The 17,964-nt window shown below is 39.4% G+C and overlaps 1 protein-coding gene across 1 annotated transcript in view; it reads right to left on the reverse strand.

The window, feature by feature from the left end:
* The window catches only part of neto1l (neuropilin (NRP) and tolloid (TLL)-like 1, like), a 154,064-nt gene that overhangs the window by 55,618 nt on the left and 80,482 nt on the right, over nucleotides 1–17,964 (reverse strand). The gene's annotated exons all lie outside the window — the stretch shown is intronic.

Raw genomic sequence — 17,964 nt, forward strand, 5'->3', positions numbered from 1 at the left:
CAACCAGGCTATTCAACTGGAGGCCCTGGGGCCAGATCAGGCCCCCATGGTCATTGTTAGTGGCCCTTTAAAGAGCCAGTACGTAGAATTTCTGCCCCTATTTTAATTCAAAAAGTGAGCATTCCTATATTATGTAATTTTTAACTGAGGTCTTGCAGTATCTCAGATATTTCCTAAACCTCCACAGCCTCCTTCTCTGTACTAGTTCAGACCTTGCTCCTCTCAGAAGGACTAACTGGTTGTTAGGCTTTACAGTGTAACAGATGGACACAGTTTCTCCCTGGAATTTAGTGAGTTTTCTGTAAAAATGAGCCACAAAACAATGTTGCCTCAAATTTCCGCACCATCAAAATTTTTTCTAAGTGTTACACCCAGAAAGCCTCTACATTTTTTGTCACTATTTTGCAGCGCAAGAGCACACAACCGATAGCCAACGCCTGCTGGAAAACCCTCCGATATGGCCGGATTAAAACACCTCTGCAAAGAAGAGTGGGCCAAAGTTCCTCCACAGGGATGTGAAAGACTTATTGCCGGCTATCACAAACGCTTGCTTGCAGTTTTTGCCACCAAGGGTGGAACAACCAGTTATTACATTTAAGAGCTTTTCCTGTAGGGCCAGGGTGGTTTTAATGTTCAGAAACATTTCAGTGTGACAAATATTCAAGACAAAAAATAGGAAGGGGGTGAATACTTCTTCACAGCGTCATGCAATGTCTCTGAGGCCCTTCATATGGATGCCTCTTCAGGAAGTGGCCCCATTCCAAACTAACTGAACAGCCCTGGCCTACAAATACGCTCAGACAGTGGTTTGTATTATTTTAACATGATAACAGGAGCTCTTGTTCCAGCCCATGCTATGTCATTTATGGGTCAGTTGAGGAGAAGGCATGTTACATGTCATTTCTGACATCTATCTTAATAGTTAAACATTTCTGCCATGCATAGATTTCTCTCATTTATCTTTTTTAGTCCCTCATGCAACCCGTTCCCTTTTCATCCTCTGCCCTCTAACAGTCAACAGTGAATGAGCTCTTACACAATTTCCTACATCTGTCTAACTGTATCACTAAGGTAACTGATCTACGTTATCACTGGTGAAGTTTAAAGCCAAGACGAGAAAAAGGTTGACTGGTAGTTTCAGTTCTATCAGAGTCATGAAAGTCCGGGTTCCAGGGCCAACAGATGGACAGGAAGTAGCTGACATGTCAAAACAAAAACAAACTTGTTTGAGCAAACAAGCTGAGGCGAGCGTGATGACAGAGCCGAGATTAAAACACCCAGAGCGAGTCTGACGTTCTGAGAGTCATTCCCTAACCAGGTTTAAAATGAGCCATCAGAAGCCTGTGACAGTTTCAGACAGTAGGCCTTCAGGGCAGAAGCTGTAGTCTCTGTAGTGAAGCAGAGCAAAGGGCAGTGGGGACTACAGTTCCCATCATCCTTTGTGTACCCATCAGCCATTGCACTTGACTTGGCTTGATCTAACAGCGTGAGTTATTGTAAATAAATTATTTGTTAAATTTGAACTCTGACCCTGACTGTTAGTTTGAGGACTGGGATAAAGCGTTCTTTATATCTATTATGTCAGCAAACGTTTGCTGATTACATTTTCTTTAATAAAAAAGTGTAAAACTTTATGACGAGTGCTGATCGGTTTGTTTATTTTTGCACAGATATTCCTACATTTTGTTGAGTTGAGCTCGCCCTCTCCTGTTAAATACTCACCTTTATTAAACACTTAAGGCCTTTTAGGTCGGGTTTTTAACTTTTGGTACCTTAACCCTTACCCCAAACAGAAGTTTAATCCTATTTTATTTTGAAAGTTTTAGCATCTTTATCTGTTCTGAGATACAGCATCTCAGATGAACAGTCTGTAGACAGGCTGTCTTGTTAAAATCTGCATTATGTATTAACTCTGGTTATATTTGTCCATATCAAAATTTGGTTGATGATCTCAAACATTTCAATGTGACAAATGTGAAAAAAATAATCAGGAAAGGGGAAAATACTTTTTCACAGCACTGTATATCTCTAATGCATCTGTGGACCTCAGAAACTGTAGAGATATTTTAGTCTGGACCAAATTAACCGTGCTAGTCTGGCTGGCTAGGTTGCTACCATGATGTCCTATTCTGTAAGGGAAACAGTTTTCTCTAGTCCCAAATAAAAAGACATAAGTGTCCTCAAAAATACAGCTCATGTAGTTCATTAAATTTTGAACCAACCACCTCCACCCCAACACACACACACACACACACACATACACACACATATACATACATACATATATATATATATATATATATATGTGTGTACCAAGCCATCTTTAAATATGCTTTCACAGAAGAAAAATAAAAGAGAAACACACTTCTAACAGGGTTCAGCATATTTTATGATTATGTGAAATGCAGACATTACAGCCACATTACTCAAAAATATGGACTCATCAAATTTAGAGGCTGATGGAGCTTTACAGAAGATGAAAAAGATCAAGTACAAACTGTAGTGTAGTGAATGGCCTCATTCAGCGAGCTTATCACAGGAAGCTACATTTTACTTTAAGTATGAATGACATGAAATGAGTTTAATAAGGTTCAACAGGATGTGATACATTCACTCTGACATTTCATACGTAGGTGAGACTGTCTGGGTTTAAAAGCAGACCACTTTTGTTTTCTGAAGGATGAACGCCCGTCTAGTTCAAGACTTATGACCAAATCACTAAAACTCTAATAATGACACACTATAAATCAGTGTTATTCAACCCTGCTCAACCAAAGAGCCAGATTGTTAAAAAAATACCTAAGAGCCACAATCTAAACAGTGAAGCAAAAACAGCTTGAAGTAGCAATAACAATAAGTTAGAGGTGGCAAAAATGGTCAAAAAGCAACAAAAAGGGGCAAAAATGGGAAGGAAAAGTGGAAAAGGGGTCAGAAAGTAGCAAAAAAATGGGTGAGAAGTGACAAAAAAATGAGTTATAGGAGACATAAAATGGCCCAAATGTGCCAAAAATTGAGTGAAAAGTGTCTAAAATGGGCAAAAAGGCAGTCAAGAGTGGCAAAAATAGGCAAAAAATAGGAAACAAGTGGTATTTAATGGCAACAGGTAGCTTAAATGGGTGGAAAATGGTGAAAAAATGGTGAAAAAGGGCAAAAATGGGATAAAAGTGGCAAAAAGGATTGACTAAAATGGGCAAAAACTAGGAAAAAAGTGGTAATAGAAGGAAGCCTTAATGGCTGAAAATGGGGAGAAAAACTGGAGAAAAGAGGCAAAAATGTGATAGAAGTGGCAAAACATGGGTAAAGAGTTGTTAAAAAAATGTTAAAATGGGCAAAAAAGTAGGAAAAAGTGGTATTTAATGGCAAAGATAGCTTTAATGGGTGAAAACTGGCAAAAAAGGGTAAAAAAGGGCAAAAAAGTAGCCTTTTTTAAGGGTTTGTGGGGGAATAATACTTAAAATAAGACCTAAAAGAGCCACATGTGGCTCCAGAGCCACAGAGTGTCACTGCTGTAAATGATAAGTCTGAATAGAAATACACCAGGGGGTAAGGCTTTTACTTTGACATAATCATTGTGAGTGAAGCTTCCTTGCTCTCTCATGTTTATTCCCTTTTCAGTGACAAACCAAAACAGCACTGAAGACTGAAAGACATAAACGGCAGAGAAGAAGCAAACATAAATTGCTTTTTTGGCCACATTTTCAGAAAAATCTAGCAGAGCATTTGAAAGTGTGAAAATAATCATTTCCCCAACAAAGGCCGAACCTTTGTCAGCTGAATAAAGAGGTGTCAGAAATGTTCAAGTCTCTGGCTAACATCGCTATGCTAAACAGGTTTTTTCTGTATAATATTGCAGTAAATTACATCAACAGGCCCGGCAATGCTGAAGTGTGTTACCTCGTCTTGCTGATGCAACATCACACTTCTGTCTTTCATGCCCACAGATTCCATATCGCTGCTTAGATGACTTCACAGAGACAAAACCTGACTCCAACAATCTTTACTGTTTCACGACATCGTTCTGTGCATGTGTGGGGACGTTCATGTTCTTTCAACCAAACTGAAGAGAGTGTTAGATGGTATGGCATCCTGCTAATGTGATCTGTAATAAAGAAAGAAGAATGGGTTCACATGTCACTCAGTCCAGGCTCGTTCCTCTGTTAAAAGCTCATTTTAATGGAACATATTAAAGCAGTCTTTGCTCTACTGCTCTGAGACTTATTCCTGGGCAGGAATTCCACTCTAATAGCCCACATGTCAGCTTGTCACTGCGCTATGACACACGGCGTTGTGTTTGAAATGAAAAAAACCTCCACAGCTGTAAGTACGTCCCCGCTGGTTTCGATTTTTCCAGCGAAGTTGTTGCTTTTAAAGATCGAGCTTTTAACTGAGCGCTCAGGGCTGCATTCATTCTAAGGACAGAGCCTGTAGGAAAATAGAGACGCACAGAAAAGGCTTCCCATTAAATGTGATTGTTCCTCGCCAGATCGAGACATGGCGACCGCTGACAGAGCTCAGTGTGGAAAATGAGCCCTGATTGCACAGCGGGAACACCTTGCCTACATGCCATGTTTTTTTGTCTGTATGTGTGCCCTAATTTTACTGTCTAGACATGAGTCACAGCTTGAGTATTACTGCACATCTGAAGAGCAAGTCCTGTATGGCACTGCTGCATGAGGACATGAGATGAAGAAAGAAAGAGAAGCGGTAGAATTAGGGAAATGGGTTTGAAGATGACAAATGCATAAATGTAGAAACAAAAGCAGGTTTATTAGCCATAAGCTGTTTTTAAGTGGGACACTCTTCTTCAGGTAAAGGACAGACCTGTTGAGTACCTGTGACAAATCCTTAAATTCCACTTAAATCCTTTTTTTCAGAGACAGAGAGGGACACTCATGTGAAGTGTTGAAAAGAGGCAAGCACTCAAAAGCTTCACTAGAGGCTGTTCAACTATTCCCTTGAGATTAATCGACACTTTCAACAAAGATTCAGAGATTTTAAACCTGAATGGAGAAAATCCATTCCTTTATATAAAAAAGAAAAGGCTCTGGCCCTGACTGCCAAACAGAAGTGAGCAACTCTATTTTGTCTTCCTGGGAGGTAATTCTTACCATTCAGAAAAATCCACCCACACAGCCGCTCTCTTCTGGAGAGTTTAAGAATCATGCACTTCAACACAATCATCATTTTTTTTTTTTTCAATATCCAAACACAGGCATGGATACAGTCGGCATGAAGAAGAACGCCCACGAAACGTCACATCCGGTTTGTGCCGAGGGGGAAAACAAACCGCTTTCCACAATGCAGAGGAACTGTTGTGTACCCTTTTGCACAGAAAATAAGTTAAAAATCCAAATCTGAAGTTTTATATTTTACCAAATTGAAGCACAGAGCCGAGGAGAAGAGCGCAGTGGCTTCAAGCAATCCGGCGGAAGGATGAGTTTGGTCGCCTGTGGGATCCAAAATCCAAACGTGTGCGTCTGTAGTCAGCACTTCAATTACAGCTATGACAACGTTACGTTCACCTCATTTAAACATTGTTCGATCGTTTCGTAGTTAACATGAATGTTCAGTTACTAGTTTTAAGAGAAGTTAACTAACTACTATGTTATGTGGGCTACCTTGCCTCGTTACAAAAGCTAACGAGTATGCAGCGTAATTAGTGTGTAATGTAGCACAACTCTGACAAAGCCATTTGTAAAAATGTCATGTGCCTCCAGGGACCGATAGTGTTTAAGGCTGTTGTGTGTGTAAATCCCTGCGTGATATACCGAGTCATCAATAACCAATGTGCGGCTCATGATGGCTACTGTGCAATAACAACCATTGTGTGGTGCACAAATTCACTAAAACGTGCTAATTTCCTCGTCAGACATTGAAGTTATGTGAGGTTTAATTCATCAGTAAACGTGATTTTGCCTCTTACCGGGTGATTCAACCAGGTAGCAGAAGATGTCAGAGAATGATACATCAGGCCACTGAGTCGGATCATTCGTCCACTCTTTAATAAGATACGGACAAGAATCGGATCCTATTAGTTTTTTAATGCATCTGTCAATTGGCTGTAAGGAATCAATGTATGACATTTTAGCGGTTAGCATATATATCAGAATTTAAAATCCATGGGCTGACAGTGCTGCGGGCGAGAGGGAAAGGATTGTTTCCCCCCTCGAAATGCTCCGCCCCCATCTATGATGCAACTGTGACACGACGCCGGCTGTATGTATGTAGGTTCACACGATCAAAGTAAAAATCTACTTCCTGTTTCTTAATCCAGACAAAAATAAAGACAGTCATGGATTATGTTTGGTTGAAGTTTCTGTAGACAGGACTGAAGAAAAACTCAAATGCCTGTGTAAAAGATGATGAACTGCTGTAATGAATGGGTCATCTAGAGCTGGGCAATGAACCAAAACTTAGATTAAATCACAACATGGCCTGCTGCAATTTTCAAATAGCAGAAGGTGCAATATTTCTTTAACCTGAAATTTGTGTCAAAATACCAGTTTAAAACCTTTTTTTTTTCTTTTTTTTTTTGCGACAGAGATGTCATGCATATCATGCAATCATTCAAGTGCCATTTTTAGGAAATAGTCTATTAAAAATCCTATTTTCTTCATTTTTGTACATTTTTATTATTAAATATGAGAATTACATAAAAAATATCACTCCCTTCAATTTGCAAATTTCTCTTTTCACTGTTCAGCTCTTGTTTAATCTAGTATTGTGTTGGTTATAATTTAGAATGATTTATGGCTTGTGTTTTTTGGAAAATAATTGAGATCACATATCAAATCCAATCGTATTATTGGGGAAAAACTGCACGTGGCTTATTTTCCCAATCGTTCAGGCCTAGTGTCATCTGCATAAAAATGATGTGAGGCATCTGACAGGATATTACAATATGAATGGAAAATAAAATAGATCCTAGGAAAGAACCTCAAAAGACATCTTTAGAGACCTCAACATGCTGGGTTAAGTCAGTTGTGTTGGATGGATTTTTTTTGGTTTGTTTCACTGAGTGTGTGAATAGGTCTAAATCAGGCTCAAACATATGGACATTTAACGCAAAACTGCTCAAGCTCTGTCAGGCTGAGCAGGGATCAGTTGTTAACAGCCTTTTACAAGTCCAGCCACAAACCCTCTATTGGATAGAGGTCTGGGTTTTGACTCAGCCCCTCTAAAAAGTTCTCCTTGTTGTCTTTAAACTATTTCTGTGGTTTATTGTCTTCCTGGATAATTAATCTTGTCCCGAGCCGTAATTCTCTCACAGACTGAATAAGATTATTCTCCAGGGCTTTCCTAAATTTTCCCACATTTTACCCTCTGCCTTCACAAGCCTTCAGGGCTAGCAGCTAAGAAGCATCCCCACAGCGGGATGCTGCCACCGCCGTGCTTCACAGCAGGGATGGTGAGTTAGTGGTGATGTGCAGTGTTTGGAGTCTGCCAACATAGCATCTTTTTGATGGCCAAAAAGCTCCATTTTGATCTCATCAGACCATAGAACTTTCTTCCACTTGACCCTGGAGCCTCCCACATGCCTTTTGGTGAACTCTAGTTCAGATTTAATCTGTTTTCTTCAGCAGTGGCTTTCTCTTTGCCACATCTAGTCTCCTTTGCATACAGTCACTCAGTTTGTGAGGACGGCCTGATCTAGGCAGATTTACACATGTGCCTCATTCCTCCCATTTCTTGATGACAGATTTACCTGAACTCCAGGGGATGTTCACTGACCTGAAATGTTTTTTTGTATCCATCCCCTAACTTAGCCTTTTCTCTGAGTTGCCCGGAGTGTTCTTCTATCTTCATGGTGTAATGGTAGCCAGGAATACTGATTCACCTGTGACGGAGGCTTCCAGACACAGATGTCTTATACTACAATCATTTAAGATACATTAACTGCACTCATCTGATCTCCATCTCACACACTGAGAGACTGCTAGCACCAGTTGGCTGGACCGCAGTGAAAAAGGTCAGTCCCTTTAGGAGGTGAACATTTATGCAATCACTTATTTTAGATTATTTATTCAAATGACATCATTTAGTAGAAAACTGTTTTCGCTTTGACAGTTTTTTTGCAATCTTTGTTGTCAAAAAAGCCAAATTATATTGACCATAATTGATGTATAGAATCAATGAAAGGGTAAAACATCCAACGGGGTGAATACTTTTGATGGGTTCTGTATTTTGGATCTATTCCTCTCACTCTGACTTGTACCACGTTCACAAGCTGCCCTCCTGTACTGTATAAGCACGCTGCCTTCCAGTACTTCAGATGCTTAAAGAAAGCCGGTAGGAGGACGGGAGGGGAAGCAGACAGGAACGAGGGATGAGATGGAATCGAAGTAGAAGACAGTTAATGAAACAGTGACCTTCAGGTCATCTGTGCTGGTTGTGCCAGAGATTTATTATTGGGCTTTGGCATCACTTAACCTACCACGATCACAAGGCCAGGCGACCTCAGAGGAATAGATGCATGATGTACGCATGGACACACACACATGGACACACACTTCTGGTGTAAGGCTACTCTTAAGATAGCAGCAAAGGTCCCACTAAGACGCTGCTATGCCTATAAATGCTTCCAGTGCAACCCTTGACCTTTTTGAGACTCCAGCTCCTGAATTTCAATCAGGTAGGTCCCATCCCTGCTGCCATCAATCACCTCCTCTCCTTCGCTGCCCTCCTTGATTAATCGATTCAATCAATTACATGGATTGATAAAATGATTGATGAACTATAAAAAGCACATGTACTCTTTCCACAGAATGTGATTTAACCTTGTTATTTATCAGACTGATGCTTCACTCTAGGTAATACTTGATACAGGGCTGAAACTTCAAAAGTATACTACTATACTACTACAATAGCTCTCTGTGCTGACATGTGGAATATATGCCTCTGTACTCTCATGTATCCCCACAGCAGCTTCCCTGAAATGCCTTAGCCTGGATGAGCAGAATTCAGAGCACATCCCCACGTAGCCACACCCTCTCCTCTTCTTATAAGCTCCACTAAGTGTGTAATCTTCTGGGGCTTTACTGTATTTACCCTTCGCAACACAGAAAATGCTCACTTTAAAGCCTGCTATGCAGACTTGAAGTCACCCTGCAGCTCTACTCAACACATATCGAACCTTTAAAAGAGCAAAACATGGCTGTCGTCTTACAACTACTAATCCTGACACAAAGAACTACATTTACGTCAATGCACAGCGGCTGAACACCTCTGTTAGAAACACCAAACCTGAGACTTATGGAGGCACAGCAGGCAGAAATCAGGAGCCATTTTCCCCATAAACACAAACAAGCAGCTCATATTTGTTGGGATGTATTACACTGTAAACGCCATCATTAACAAAGCTCATTAATCCTGTTGAGACTTGACAGAAATCAACAATAACAGCAATCATCTTCTGTGTACATTCGTGTCTGCAGACAGTTTATTGTTGCACACAGAGCATGTAAAGCAGTGTTATGTGGGATTCAGTTTGCTGTGTTTTGGCACCAAACAAAGGGCTCTGAGTTCAACTGGATCAGTGTTCATTTCCTCAAATTTAACTATGGCTAAAATGTTTGTCCACTACTTTTCTGAGTAAGACTAGATATGGGCCAAACCCATTTCTCCCCCTTAACCCCTCCTGTTTGTCTAGACCTTTCCTTTGTCCCTTGAAACAGAGAGGTCCGGGGTAGGGGAGAAACCTGTCCCATAAGAAAGGAGACAACACTTGATTACTGTTCATCATCACACATTACTGATAAACAGTGCTCATCAGACGTGACACTAAAGCTTCCACCATCATGTTCATACCATGGATCTTCGTGTTGATCTTCTCTACTTATCTATACAGTTACTAGCCCTCTTTGACATGTGTACATACCAAAAAAAACAACCAGCTCTAATCCCTAGTAGCTAAAGATTGAACAAGTGAGAAAATACAGCTGTTGTATTTTCTATAATCATTTATAAATGCTGAAAATATTCACATTAATGCACCTCCTACAGAGTCCATTATGCCATTTCACAAGTGAACGCAGTGCATGGTGGGAAATTCATCATACCCCATGGTTTTAAGTGTGGTCCTGAAAAATCTTCCTTCCCCTTAGCCCTAGCCCTCGATTCAGCAGAGAACTGGAACACCCCTTTCTCCTGGCGTGAACACGCGAAACCAAGGGAAGGGCTAAGAAAAGGGCTAAGGGGCAGAGATGGGATTGACCCTAAAGCTAAAAATAGATTTTTGATGATAAAAACTCTGATAAAAGTTGGTTTAGTTTTTTTGTTGTTTCAAAAATAATACAAAAAGTCATGCAATAAGTACCATCAGGTTGACTTAGGCATCAGGCACGTGTGGTGGCCCACCATGAGCTCTTAACACTGAATGAAGCCCAAAATAAAGGCTAACTACAGACTGTACACCTCCCTGCCCCTCCTTCAGCTACTCTGGAGACATTCTGTTTTTTTTACCAGGGCTAGGCAATTAATCCAAAATTAGATTAAATCACAATACAGCCTGCACCAATTTTTTTAAACTGCAAAAGGTGCAATATTTCTTTAACCTGAAATTTATGTCAAAATACCAGTTTAAAACTTGTTTTGTTACTGCAGACTTGTTATGAATTTTCATAATTATGCAATCATTCAAGTGCCTTTTATTTTACTTTCTTCATTTGTATCCTTTTTTCTTATTTTATATATATGTAATATATATTATACACAGTGCTTAACAAATGTATTAGACCACCTGTCATACTCGTCTAAGAGACCATTCAGCATCATGAAGCGCTTTAATGCAGACTTTCATTTTCAGTGAGCTCTCCATGTTTTACCATTTTGAACAGGAATGAGGAATTTCAAACTGAATTCACCCAAATTTGAGCTGGCTCACTGGGCTTCTCTGAGAAGTCAGGATTGAATCAAGCATAACATTCAAGCACTAAAACTCATTTTTCTGTTCAGGAATGCAAGTAAATAACTATAATTTGACATATTAATCAAGAAATATTAATGTGCTTTACTATGTTTTCAGTTTTTTTTGTAAATCAGTAAATTTGAAAATTCATTGGATAACAATAATAATTCTATTCTAGCATTAAAAATATCATTTGGGTTAAAGAGCTTCTAAGTATTGGTGTATTAACCATTGCAGAAAAATAAAAAATGACTTTGGTAATTACCAATACTGTTAATTTAGGGCAGCTGTGGCGTAAACCTTACTTTGGTTAGGGTTAGGGTGCGCTAATACATTTGTTAAGCACTGTATATTAGGGCTGTCAAAATTGTCATGTCAATGTGGATTAATCCATCATCATGATTAATCTGATTACAAATTTTAACGCAATTAACCCATCTACAGCGCAGAATGACTCAAAATCCCTGAAACGTCTCTGGCAACGAATTTTGGGCAGTTTGTCCAAGTAGGGTAACCCTTGCGCCGCCGCGCATGCGCAAATGGGCCGTTGATCTGGTAGTGACCAACCAACTCGATAAGGAAGACGTTAAACAGCACGTTGGCCCTCTCCATGGGAAATTTGAGTACAACAAAAAACAAGACAGAACAATCTTCTTTCTTGAGTCTGCTTGCTTATGCAAAATGAAACGCGATTAATATAGATTAAAAATGAATTATATTTAATCATGATTAATCAAAATTAATCCACAGCAACCCTGTGATTAATCTGATCAAAAATTGTAATCATTTGACAGCACTAATATATATATATATATATATATATATATATATATATATATGTCTCTATATATATATATATATATATATATATATATATATATATATATATATATATATATAAAATGAGAATGGTAATGCAACAATTCATATCCAGTTTTCAATACAAGTCAAAATCTTCACAAATAGTTTTTTTCAAAATAGTGTACAAAAAAACGATTTACTTTATTTTTGTACGTTTTTCTTATTAAATTAGAGAATTCTATAAAAATTATCATTCCTTTAATGCAACAGTTCATATACAATTTGAAAACTGAGTAAAAAATTCAACACAATTAGATATTTTTTTAAATTGTTCAGCTCCTGCTCAGTCTAATAGTGTGTTGGTTGTAATGTAGAATGCTTTATTTCCTGTGTTTTTTTGAAAATACATAAGAAGAGGAACTAAAGGAACAATTGCATTTCAAATCACAACTGTAATATTGGGTAAAAAAAAAATCGCACCCTATTTTTTACAATAAAAAATGGGTGCATATAGAATGGTTTTAATATCATTATCGGCCAAAATAAGTTTTGAAAACACTGGCATGTTGAAAATTGGAAAAAAATCCGATACTGTGCATCCCTGTTGGACAGTCATTTTAGGGCTGCAACAGATGATCGGACACATGTGGACAAACTGTTGGTAACCTTCTGTTAAAGAACGAAAATTCCACAATGGTCACTGACTAACTTGAAACTGACAAAAGTAATAAACATGAAAATTAGCTGATGAAAATCAGCTATCGCTTTTGAACTGTGGCTCAACAAAAATGACGGTACTATTAAACCAATATTTATAAATAATACTGTTTGAATATCAGGCTGTTTTGCTGCACATCCCCTCAGTATTTGCTGCTGAGCCAAACGTAAGTAAAACAGCACGAGTGACGTTCAGGGTTATCAGTGTGTGGCGATGTTCCAGAAACTGAGAGGAGTTTATACATGAGCAGCCTGCACACAAGAACCCAATTTCCCAGTGGCCTCATTTCCTCTCAGCTGCTCCACACTGACATTTAAATAAGCATCTGATTAATAATCTCTGCTAAAGTGGTTGATCAACTTAATGAATGGCTGCTATTAATCACACTGTGCACAACTGTAGATGGATTTGGATAGGCAGGCAGAGGGAGAAGTGGAGGAAAAAGGACGATTTTCCACAGTGTGATTACTTCCAGCCCTTTCAATCATAGCTAAAGAACAATTTTGGCAGGGGTGATTGTCTCTTTCATACTTGCACGCTTCCCCATATCGAGTGTGTGTCTGCAGTTTTTCAATCAAAATAACCTACCCAACTCTGGACTCCAAAACAAAGTTACAGCTGTTAAAAAACTGGGCCCAAGCAAACAAAAGTCTGCGCCTTTTTTAACAAACCAAGCAGTGAAGATTAGCTTTAAAGCTAAAACCCGCTCGTCAAGGCTTTGTTGACCCCGCGGATGACGGCCTGGCTACACAGGACAGAAGCTGTGAAACGAGGAGACCACGAGGATCTGCTGGGGGCTGATAGGATTCACCACACCCTGGGTGTCATGGCTGGCGAGCTGGGTCTCTGCCCTGAACAGTGATTAGCAGTCATGTGTACCCCAATGTCACGCCATGACCAATACCATCTACACACCAGCGACTCCACTGAGGACTCCACTGGACCAGTCTGCTGGGAAAGAGGACAAGAAAAGGAGTTTTTCCTCATGTTATTGGTGTGAAAATGGCAGGATTTTTGTGGTACTAATCAAAGGGAAATTCATACAGGCATTGAATCAAGTCAAAAAAAAAGCCTGACTACAGATAAGATTTGTGACTGAGAAACCTTGGATGAAAAAATATCCACTTACAAATCCAAGTACATATCTGAAATATCAATGGTTCCAGTGCCCTTGAGCTGAAGATCTCCTCTTACTAATGTTTGTTCAGTATAACATATCACTTTATACGATGGACTGTCACAGCATTTCAGCAATATTTATTTCAGAACTGTGTGATCTCTGCCCTTGTGTGTGAACTGATGACTCATGTGATGCATTATTGATCTCCATAAGGGAAGCAGCAATAGAAGAGCTCTTGGTATAGAGGGGGATCCAGTGTCCTGGTCAAGGACGGATCAGCAGAGCAAGCACATGATTTTCAGGGTCGGCTGGTTCAGCAGCACCACTGCTGTCCAGCGTGGGTCGTCTAAAATAATGATGCACAGGATGGTTTAGAATCCTAGGGGACTAACTTCAGAACTGATTAAAGGGATAGTTCAATGTAATTTAGCTGAATTAAGGAATACTCTTTTTTGGGGTGGTTTGCTATCAGAAAACTAAAGTACATGAAAGTTTTCCACATTTAAATACAACAACAATTCCAAAAATCTTGGGCTGCTCTGTAAATAAAAGCAGAATGCAATGCTTTAGAGGTCTCATAAACCCATATTTGATTCAGAACAGAACATAACCAACATATCAGATGCTGAAACTGAGCCATTCTACCATTTCAGGAAAAATATTAGCTCTTTTTTAATTTGATGGAGCAACACATCTCAAAAAGTAGGGAAAGGCCATTTATACTACTGTGTAGCATCCCCTCTTCCTTTAACATCAGTCTGTAAACATCTGGGAAGTGAGGAGACCAGTTGATGGAGTTATAGGAGAGGAATGTTGTCCCGTTCTAGTCTAATGCAGGTTTCTAGCTGCTCAACAGTCCTGGGTCTTCTTTGTTTTATATTCTATGATGCTCCAGATGTTTTCTGTCTTTTTAAAGGTCTGGATTGTGGGCAGGCCAGTTCAGCACCCAGACTCTTCTCCTGTGAAGCCATTCTGTTGTGATGGATGTGTGAAGTGGTTAACATCATCTTGTTGAAGTATGCAAGGCTTTCCCTGGAAGAGAAATCTGGATGACAGAATAAGTTGTTCTAAAACTTCTATGTACTTCTAAGCATTGATAGTGCTTTTAAAGATGTGTAAGCTGCCTAAACCATAGGCACTGATGCAACCCCATACCATCAGACATGCAGGCTTTAGAACTGTGTGCTAATAACCAGCTGGATGGTCCCTCTCTTTAGTCCATAGGAAATGCCGTCCATGATTTCCAAGAAGAATTTCAAATTTTGATTCATCTGACCACAGAACAGTGCTCCATTTTTGCCTCAGTCTTTCTTAAATGAGCTCCGGCTCAGAGAAGAAGGCGGTGTTTCTGGATCGTGTTCACATACGGCTTCTTCTTTGGATGACAAAGCTTGAACTTGTATATGGGATGGCATAGCAAACTGCGTTGATGTTCCTGAGTCTGTGCAAGGATTTCCAGTACAGGATCATGTCTGGTTTTAACGCAGTGCCGTCTAGGGATGAGCAATTAATTGCAAATGAGATTATATCGCAATATGGCATGATGCAATTCACAAATCGCAGATGTTGCAATGTTGCTTTAACTTGAAATGTGTCAAAATACCAGCTTAATATGTTCATTTTTTTGCAGTAGCAGAGATTTTATGGACAATTTACTTATTCAAGTGTAATATTTTTTAAATGGTTTACAAAGATCGTCCTTTTTGCGTTTTATGTACGTTTTTCAAAATCAAAACGAGTGACATAAAAACAATAATCCCCATTCAATAAAGCAATTGATACCAAATTTACAATATGAGCACTCTAATATTGATGAAGTTTAGCATTAGTTCACGTAAGTCATACCCCTATCTGTGATTGGCTGATAGCCAGCCGACACCAATTATCGCCTCCTAGCTCACACAGCCAATCACAGCTCTTTCTCTGAGCACAGTGGTGTAAATATGACATCGTTCTCACTAATCCCTGCTTGCATCAATGTTGATGCATCACGCTGCTGCTGGCAAAGCTTCACCTCCTCCACCCCAGCCTCCTCCTTTATAGCTTAAAGCTTGTTAATAATCGCATATCAAATCCAAATCAATAATGGGAAAAAAATCGCAATTACGTTATTTTTGCAAATTGTTCAGCTCTGAAGTCTCCGAGATCATGAGCATCCCATAATATCCTTTGACCTTGTCCCATGCTCACAGATATTTCTTCAGACTCTGAATCTTCTGATGATATTATGTACTGTACATTCAAAGACTTTGCAATTTTATATCAAAAATTTTTTTCTGATATTATTCCACAATTTCTAGACATTTTTTCTCAAACTGCTCAACCTGTATCCATCTTTGCTTCTGGGATACACTGCCTCTCTAAAATGCTCCTTTTACGCCCAGTCTTACTATTTGCTAATTAACCTAATTAGCCATAAAATGCTTCCTCAGCTGTTTTTCATTAGTACCATTGACTTCTCCAGTCTTGTGTGGTCCTGTCCCTAAGTTTCTGAGATGTGTTGCTGCCATCAAATTCGAAATGAGCTGATACCGTCACGAAATGGTAAATGTCTTAAAAGTTTATGTTCTATTGTGAATAAAATATGGGTTTCTGACATGTGCAAATAATTGCAATTTTTTTGTATTTTCCCCAGCACCCAACTCTTCTGAATTGTGACTGTACTTTCTAACCAAGTTTTTGGGGACTCTCTTCTACAGCCCATTGAGCAGTTTAGCACTGAAGGGTAAAAGCACTTCTTTGTTGTTCAATCTGCTCATATATTTATCTATTTCATCAGCCTGTCTTTGTTCTGTTTAGCTACAACTCTTGGTGTTTGGTGCATACCCAAGTTACCTTTACTCACACACACACAATAAAACTTTCCATCAAGATTTTTACTTTCAGAAGGCTGCTGGGAGTTCGGGTGCTGGGTTGGTTTTTGTATCCTTGTTGACAATGATGGATCTGAAAAAGTGGTTTATAACTGCATGTGTGTTCCTTTAAAGAGTTAACTGCTCTCCGCCTCCTCTCCTCCCAGAATGCCTCTGGGAAATAATGACAAGGACACAAGGCTGATCCTGAGACAGGTGCTGCTCCATCAGTGAACAATGCCCCCAGTAGAGTGTGCATGTGTGTGGGTTTATATGGCTACCATTGCCTTCTTTAAGTATGGTATCTGACCTTTAGGAAATATAGTTTAATGATCAAAATCAAGATGATGTGGTGATTGTGATGTGTGATTTTCTTTGACGAATATTTCATGAACCAAACAGAAAAAAAATAACAAAACCGTGCTTGAGATCTAGCCAAATGTTCTGCTAACTTCGGTCTGTGTTGTGATGGTTAACAGGTGTATTTTTGTGTGAAACCTGACTTTAATAACTACAAAATGTATGAGGTGCATTAGCCAGCAATATGCAGTAGTTCATCCTCCCAAACAGAGCTTGCATGTTCAGGAACAACACGGGAAAAAAAGATTTTTGTTTTCTAAGTTTATTCAGAAGATGAACTCCTCCAAACCCAGGGCGGTACTCCCATCACCTGCTAGGAGGCGTTGTCTTTGAGGAAAAAAGTCTCCTGTGCAGAGTTAAATAGGAACTCTGCTGAATTTTACAAATGAAAAGCAGTTTACAGGTCCTAGGGAGTTCTGCTGCATGAGGCTGTTAAAAGCCATTTGTGACTCCATGGGTAGCTGCACGAAATTCCATAGTTTTTGTTTGTGCTGTAGACAAGTTTGAAAATAAATATGTATTTGTTTTTACAAAGTGATTTTTCCAACCCCTCTCGTCTGATTCCCATCTCTGCTTGAGGCAGCTGTATTGAGGCTAAGGGAGTTCCTACTAACATGCAGGAACTCCTGAGGTGTTTTGTGGGCTCTTCATTGTATTTACATGGTTACTACTGTCCTCTGATGTGAAGCTGTCATGGGAGGGTCAGGCGCTGCCGTAATTTAAAACCATCATGGACCAGGCTTTAAGCCGTGTTCACTGAGGGTGTCTGACTACTTTCCTGCAAAGGTGGAAATAAGGAGACAGAGCTCGGTTACTCAGTTTTTAAAAAACATATCTGATGAACCAGATCACATTTGCTGTTTGCAAGACAGGAGCTGAAATATATTATAGAATAGTGTAAAACAGCTCCATAGGAATCTTTGCAAACCCAGTCATGTTTACCTTAATATTAAGAAGCTGTTAATGCTAGTATAGGCTGTTTGCAATCATGTGACCCATAACCTACAAAAGTCAGATGAGGGCCAGGAAGTGAAGAGCACCATAGGAACCAATGGGAATGAAGGAAAGCTAGTACGCTAAAGCTCTGGGCCAGAAATCATCAACACATTCAAACAAGGGCCAGCTTTTTCCTTGATGGACACTAAAGGGGATGTCCTTTCAAATATACAAAAATCAAAAGGAGTTTTGGTCCAATTAACATAATTAA

Source organism: Cheilinus undulatus, linkage group 19 (assembly GCF_018320785.1).
Source record: "Cheilinus undulatus linkage group 19, ASM1832078v1, whole genome shotgun sequence".
NCBI classification, from domain to species: Eukaryota; Metazoa; Chordata; class Actinopteri; order Labriformes; family Labridae; genus Cheilinus; species Cheilinus undulatus.